Genomic DNA, 7626 nt, shown 5'->3' on the forward strand with positions numbered 1-7626 from the left:
ATACTAGTGCATACTAGACTCGATTCCATGTGATTTACAAACTGTACAACTTTCCAAGAAGCAGAGATCATGACCAGTGCTGATGACTTGTACAAAACAGGAAGTTAACGTATGGACACGTACATCAATTTTCACTTGGAGGAAAGACAAAATTTAACAAGTGGCACTCAGTCTTAAGTGGTTTCTTTCAGAATCCAGGCAACAGTTTTTGCATCTCAGCTCTGAATCCAGAAGAAAAAAAAAGTCTGGACTGGCGAACCACAAGAGCAGAACCTGTGACCTGGGCTCTGAAACAAACCATCACTGGATGTAAAAGGCAACTGTTGAGTTTCAGGTGCAAAACTAGGACATCCAACTATTTACCATAAACCAATTTACACAACCAAAAAAAAACAACAACAAACAAACACAAAAAAAAAAACACCAGTGGAAATGAAATGGAAAACCTATGCAAATTTTTGAACTGAGGAAAAAACAACCAAAAAAACTTCCTTATCTTGGCCAACTTCCTGGTTGGTTGGGTGTCAGCATTGTTGGATCTTGCTGGTAGTATATAACCAGTAGGGGAGCAGAGGTAAAATGGTTTAGCAGGACAGAGAAATAAGAATAGGGCGAGTTGAGAGCACATTTCTGTACATTCCTGTACATCTCTGTACAGGAGTGGAGAAGAAGAAGAAAGAGAAGAAAAAAAGGGCTCCACACAGACCTTTCTCTTGTTGTGGAAAAGCAAGTGCATGTATGTTGTAATCATAAGTATGCCAACAAGGGTTGAACTCAATCGCAAAGGGAGGCCAAATGTGTTACAACAAGAAACAGAACTCAATAATAAACCACCCGACGTCCCACACCAGGAAAATTACATGGTGAACAGAAACAATGGATAACAAAGATGACTTCCAAGTTCTGTCCCGACTCACCATCCCCTTGTAAGATTAACATTTAAAATATTTTTTTTTATTACATTCTATCTGGCTTAAAATGAACCATGATATTTCCATCACACGCAAGACTCCATCTTAATCATCAGAACCATAAATAATGATTATTATTATTGCAACCATTAATATCACAGCATGTCTGCACACTGCTGTTTGAAACCCAGAAAGGTGCTCTGTTGTTACCTATGTTATATTCCATGCAGAAAGTAGTGGGGGTGGGGGAGGGGGGGGGGGAGGGAGGAATACTGAAAAATATGGCACTGATTTTTTTTCTTTCCTGAAAATCAGTAAAAGTAAATGATCAAGCACATACAAAACCATACAGCATTGTCATGAACACTGAAGATTATACTTAAGCATGGGTTTGTTATGTTTTTTCCTTTCCTCCAAGGTTGGGGCTGAAAACTAAACAGTAAAGTTGACAGCAACTTTCAAAGGGAGGTTAGACGAGCTCTAACTGGAAAGAAAAGACAAAATAGACCATTCACATTTGACACTGGTTAAGTACAGTTCTAATCAGATTCTATAGTTTCCTTGACTTCTCTGATACTGGTAGTACAACATGAAACCACATTACAAGCTATTGAAAACTCTGAAATGCTAGTTGTGAGTGGTGTGTGAAAAATGTATAAGTAATGTCTTAACCAATACAAACGTAAGAACTACGTTCATGAAGTATGAGCAGTCTTAAGTGTGAGTAATGTGTTCATAATATCTGAGAGAAGAGTTCGTAAAGTGAGTAATGCATTAATGAAAAGTAGGAAATGAGTCAATAACCAATGTGTGAATGAAAGCAGGTGATTTGTCGCAAAGCGCCTTGTTTCCTGATGCTTTGACAAAAATGTTATTTGACTAGAAAAGTACTCATACCAACACATTCCTTAAATGCCACTAAATTCATAATAGTAGAGTCTGTATTTGTGGAATTAATGAACACCGTGACATTCATTGTAATATATATCATATCTTCATCACCTTTCTGCAAAGCATCTGCCTTGACACTAAGGTTGGCAATGAACATTGCTTCCGTATAACTCTAATCATTGAAATGGGATGTGTGTTTGGGGGAAGACAACAGCTTACAGAACACTGTAGGCAACTATTCATTAACACATATCCATTAACACATATCTGTAAGACAAACAAACAAAAATCCACTTCATTCAATAAAAGCCTGTAAATTTTAATCTAGGAATGAACAAAATGTTCAGAAAGTATTTCTCCATTGTATTTCCTTGTCTCACCACAGCTTGTGCAATCATCAACTGAAAGCCAATACAAGTTTCATCTTCATGTCTAAAACACACATGTTCATTACACACATAGCCTGTATAAATCATATTTCAATATGGAAACTTACAATTGAAACATGCTGATCATCTGATGGAACCAATGCAGAAGAATGCATTCTGATAGAAGGGCAGCTATTTATTCAATAACAGTCTAGGCAATGAAAAAAAATCAAAATGGGTAGCCTGCATAAATTAATCTTAAATGGTTTTACTGAATGGAATGTCTTTTTTGTGTGACTAACTACAGTTACATAGTTCCATCTAAAAAAGCTTCATCTGACAATACAGTGGACAGTGGAATGAGTCCTCTTCACATGAGAATTTTCATAATGGAATAATGCTACTTTTCTGATGGTCATCCACTCAACTGAATTCATTAGAAAAAAGTTGTTTTTTTTCAAAAAGACAGCAGATTTTCAGTTTTCTATATATGTAAAACTACTCTTTGAGAACTTCTCAATTTTTTTAATATGAAGAACTACAATTTCACAAATTTGACTGTAGGCCTAGGTATAAATGATTTTTGTAAAATGCACAGCCTTCTTAATTTCTGTGGAAACCAAGACAGCTGAGATAAAGAAAATCACCTCTTGCAGTTCTTGATATAGCATATAGGGTCCATTACACTTGCAAACTTTGGGGTGAATTCTGCAAGGGGCCACATGTAGTAAATTTGTATGTCCAGGATTTTTCAAAGCAGCTGAACAGATGATGTTTGAAACCTTGGCATTATGTCCATTATCCTATACCAAACAAATTCTGAGAAAATCACTAAAAACAGACATGATTCAAACATTTTCAATTTTGTCTCTTGTGAGGTATGGAAGATTAAAATGAAGCAGACAGAACAACTGGACAACCCATAAACAAAAGATGTCAACAACATTCATGTAAACTTTGAGCAAAAAGCAAAGGATAAACTTAAATATAAATTGTTAACCAGTATGACCTCTCACTTTCCAAAAAGCATACCCATATTTCATAAACATATCAAAAAATGTATAAATGTGCCCTGGAACATGATCAAAGAAGAGAAATAACAAAACCAAATCTTGCATCATCTTTCAATATCGCACTGTGAAGCCAGAATGAACAAAAATTAGTGCTATTTCAGTAATGGTCTCTCTTTGACAAGTATTTTCTATTATTGATTCTGAAATAGAAAACATAATTTTTTTGGACACTGAAGACATTAACAAATCATAAAACAGCTCTGGTCAAAGAAAACAACAAGAATCTGAATCTTATCATAGTGCCTGCAATGTAGACACCCCATGATATGAAATTATTAATAAAAAGATCTAACAGGCATCCACTACATCATCTAGCTCAATTTTCTAGTATTAGATATTTAAAAGAAAAAATCATATAATAAAGAGCTTTAGCTATCACTTCATGTAGTGATAATATTTGAGAAAAAAAAAAAAAAGCTTGTTTCTCCCATAAACAGCCCAATCCACTTTATATTTGAATTGCCTTGATGCTTATCATTAATCCATGCAAATCAAAATCAAACTTTTGTCAGGTAATCTTCTCAAAGTTTGAATGACACCTTTGTGACGAGAATGGATAAATTTCCTTAAAAAAAAAATATATATATATATATATATGTAAAAATTTATAAAAAAAAAACATACAAAAGTACTTATCAAAAGAAGAAAACATCCCTACCATGGCCAAACCCCTTATTTTCAGAATGGGAACACAAAATGATCTGTTCAGGCCCACAAAGTGAGGTAAGGGATAATAATTTGAACACTGTATCATTTTATGACCATAAACCTTTTTGAACTGCTTCATACACCGTTCATGTAGTAACTGAGGATCTCCAGGAATTTCAAAGGAAGCGAACACAGCAATGCTTTAATGGGACCCCTCTCAGCTGTCTGTTGTTGGTACGATCTTCTGAGACTGGTAAATATTCTAACATCTTTTTCTTTTCTTTTTTTTTTTCAGAGCTGTCTGTGCCTCTTCATGCTTAGCAATCTAACACTGAGACTGAAGGGCACAGCAATTCAACTGGCTTTAGCTTACCACTCTCATCCTCCCCTTTTTCTATTTCATCTACCTTTTTATCCAACTACAAAATAAATATCCTTTTCAGGTTGTTGGGTTTGTTTTTTGGTGGTTGTTTTTTTTTTTTTAGCTTAAAATTTCTCTCAAACAATGTTAAACTGCTTTTTAACCCCTTGACTGCTGCTGACTAGTATGCTCATCAGTGAAGGGCTGTCTCACTGAGACTCGACAGAGCTTACAGGTTAGGATGTCAGTCACCATTTTGTATTTGGATGACTTTACCTTGGCATTGCATTACTTTAACAAAATCAACTGCAGTAATGACAAGTGCAGAAAAAAAAAGAAACAACTGCGCTTCAAACTCATGCAACACCATGGTTCAGCAGTCGAGCGGTTAAACAAACACCTTCAGGTTGCAGTCGGACACCTTTTTCTGTTGAGTAATGTCACACAGCAAGAGGTCATTGTTATCTTACCATCATACTTCCATGTGTTTATGGGCCAGTCTGCCTGGAAGATAGCACAGGTTAAAGAACCTGTGGCAGCAAGGAGAGGTGTCCCTAGCCAAATATTGCAGAAATTTCTCATTGGAACAGTTAAAAAAAAAAGAAAGAAAGAAAGAAAGAAAATCAACACTAGCAGAAAAAAGGGAACAAAGTACAGGGACCAACACTTCCCAAAGAGAGCAGTTTTCAACGAAATGTGTTATGGTATGAAGCTTATAAAACATCATACGATCCCTGCAGCAGGAAAAAAAAAAAAAAAGAAGTTTTCTACCAAAGGTTTTAAGCGTAGGACAATTCTGTTCTCAGTGCTATCAGCAAAACATAGTTAATAAAAAAATTTAAAAAAGAAAGAAAAAAAAGAATGGTGTAATCTATCGCACCAGCGCAACAAATGTCACTGCTAAAATTTGGTAAGAAAAAGAATCACCGAAATATTTTCATGCGAATGTATGTGCATCAACATATTAACTATAAAGTACAAGTATAATAAAATATGAGAAAAACCAAACATAAAAGAAAACAAAAAGGAAAAAAAAAAAAAGAGGAAGAATTTAACAACACATAGGAACATACTGAAAACAAAATAGCAGATTTCTGATTCTGAGAAATGCAAATTACAGAACAAATCATAACAAAACGAAAGCATCAGAAAAATCTAATTAAAAAAAAAAAGAAGAGTAAATTCTAAAAAGTGTGGATTCTGTTTAACTCCCTACCCCATCCCCACCGCTGTCTCTAAGAACTAGGTGAATTTTGAGATAGCCTATGTCTTTTGAAGAGTTTCCAGGCTGAGGGGTGAAAACTGGGCTGGTGGAGACAAAATGAAAATATTAATTTTCTTAAACAAAACAAAACAAAAAACAAACAAACAAACTTTGTTAAATGTTCCCACCAGGCTCTTTACATAATCATTGTTGATGTTCATACAACACACTCACAACACACTCATTTGGCTTTTTCACTTTGATGGAAAGGTGCTGTTTTGAAGGAAAGATACCATTTTCCAAGACACCCGGGGTAACAAAAGGAAATGGGACAGACTAATTTACGTGGAAATTCTGCACTTTTCTACATGACAGCTTTGAAATAAAGATTATCATTTGAAAAAAAACAAAACAATTAGTGTGAAGTCAGTTAACTAAACTCACCAGGCAAGCTGATATAATTTCTTTCTTTTTTTCTGCTACTCCCCTCCACCTCCCTCCATCTTCCTCCTCTACCCTGTCCAAAACCAACTCAACCCACAGTGGACATCTCTAGATTAGCCTAAACAAATATCCATATTTTCATTTCCAATTTTAATAATAAAAATAATAATGATAATGATAACAACAACTAACATTAATCATAATAATAGTAATGAAATGATAATAATAATAATAATAATAATAATAATAATAACAATGAAATATTTCTATGGTCTATTGTTTCAGTTGCTCAAAACTCAATGACTAGATCGAGGTTTTGCTCAATGGCGCAGGTCCTCATCTATCTTGTGCCCTTGCTTACAGCCTGCATGTCAATTTTGCCATCAAATCACACACACAATACACAACCATGTCTAAAATCACACTATGCGAGTAGGCATTAAACTGAAGAACACACGCACACAAAATCATGCCTTGCGTTGTTTCTTTACAAGTTTCCTGCCTTTTTTGCTTTTGTTTTGTTTTGTCTTTCTGTTTCCACAGCCTATGAGGTCCACTATTCAGATATTCGTTATCAGAACCTTGTTTCTTTTCATTTTGTTTGTTTGCTCGGTCAGCAGCATTTAATATAAAGTCAAAAATCAGCTTGCATCGTTATCAAATTAACATCGGTAGCATAACCCTTCTCTGGCTTTGAAAGCATCATCTGTTGTTTTTGAAAAAATAAAATTCATATCAACCACAATGACACCTATATATATATATATGTGTGTGTTTAAGATATATATATATATATATATATATATATATATATATATATATAAGCTGAATGAAACATATAAACTGATTTTTTTTAAATACATCTTTTTCTTATATGTCAATTGGAAAAATAATTGTCAAGCACTGGGGCTGCTACTCCGCTCCATTTCAACGTAAAGATGAACAACTCAGTAATTTGTTTTTATATTGAGTTTAGATACATTGTTCAGCAATTAAAAAATACCACAAAACAACAGTTTTAACGATGTATTTCTTGTGCGTGCTGGTGCGATATCTTACTGGAAGAAGAACAGGCAATTATCTTTTGTTTTGTTTTTATTTCTCACGAATAAAAAAGAAAGAAAAAAATGATAGCACAAAATATTCAACTGCTGCTTGTTTATTGCAAAGTGGGATGTTACAGGAAGTGTGGTGCTTATACTCATATGACTGACATCAACCAAACAAATTTTTTGGGGAGTTAAAATTGATTAATATTCTCCCTTTCCCCTCTTCTTCCACCAATATCCCACTTCATCTTTTAGTTTTGGGTTTCTTCACTTTTCACTATTTCTTTATAACAACATATTCTTAATGTCAAGTCCAAGAAACCAAAATCTTTGAATAAGGTGTCTCTTACACACAGAAATGTCAACTCCAGTAGTGCCCCCTGGATTCTATTTAGCTCTGGCTCATCCATCTATAATGCAAATATCTTGCAAGATTTCAGAATGTGTTCATATGCTGCAAAACCCTCCCTTTTTCTCTACTGATTAGGAAACGTATGCACAACTCAGCTTTGAAAAGGAAATATTACAATGGACATACCATTAGCAGTTGGACTGGATAACTGGTATTGCAATCTTCACAACCTTTGCCAAAAATTCTGGACAAACCAGGATTATATCCATGGCAACGTTCCCCTGACATTTTTTGTTTGGACATGTGGTGCCAGTCTGTGATGGAA

The sequence above is a fragment of the Babylonia areolata genome, chromosome 2, assembly GCF_041734735.1.
Source record: "Babylonia areolata isolate BAREFJ2019XMU chromosome 2, ASM4173473v1, whole genome shotgun sequence".
NCBI lineage: Eukaryota > Metazoa > Mollusca > Gastropoda > Neogastropoda > Buccinidae > Babylonia > Babylonia areolata.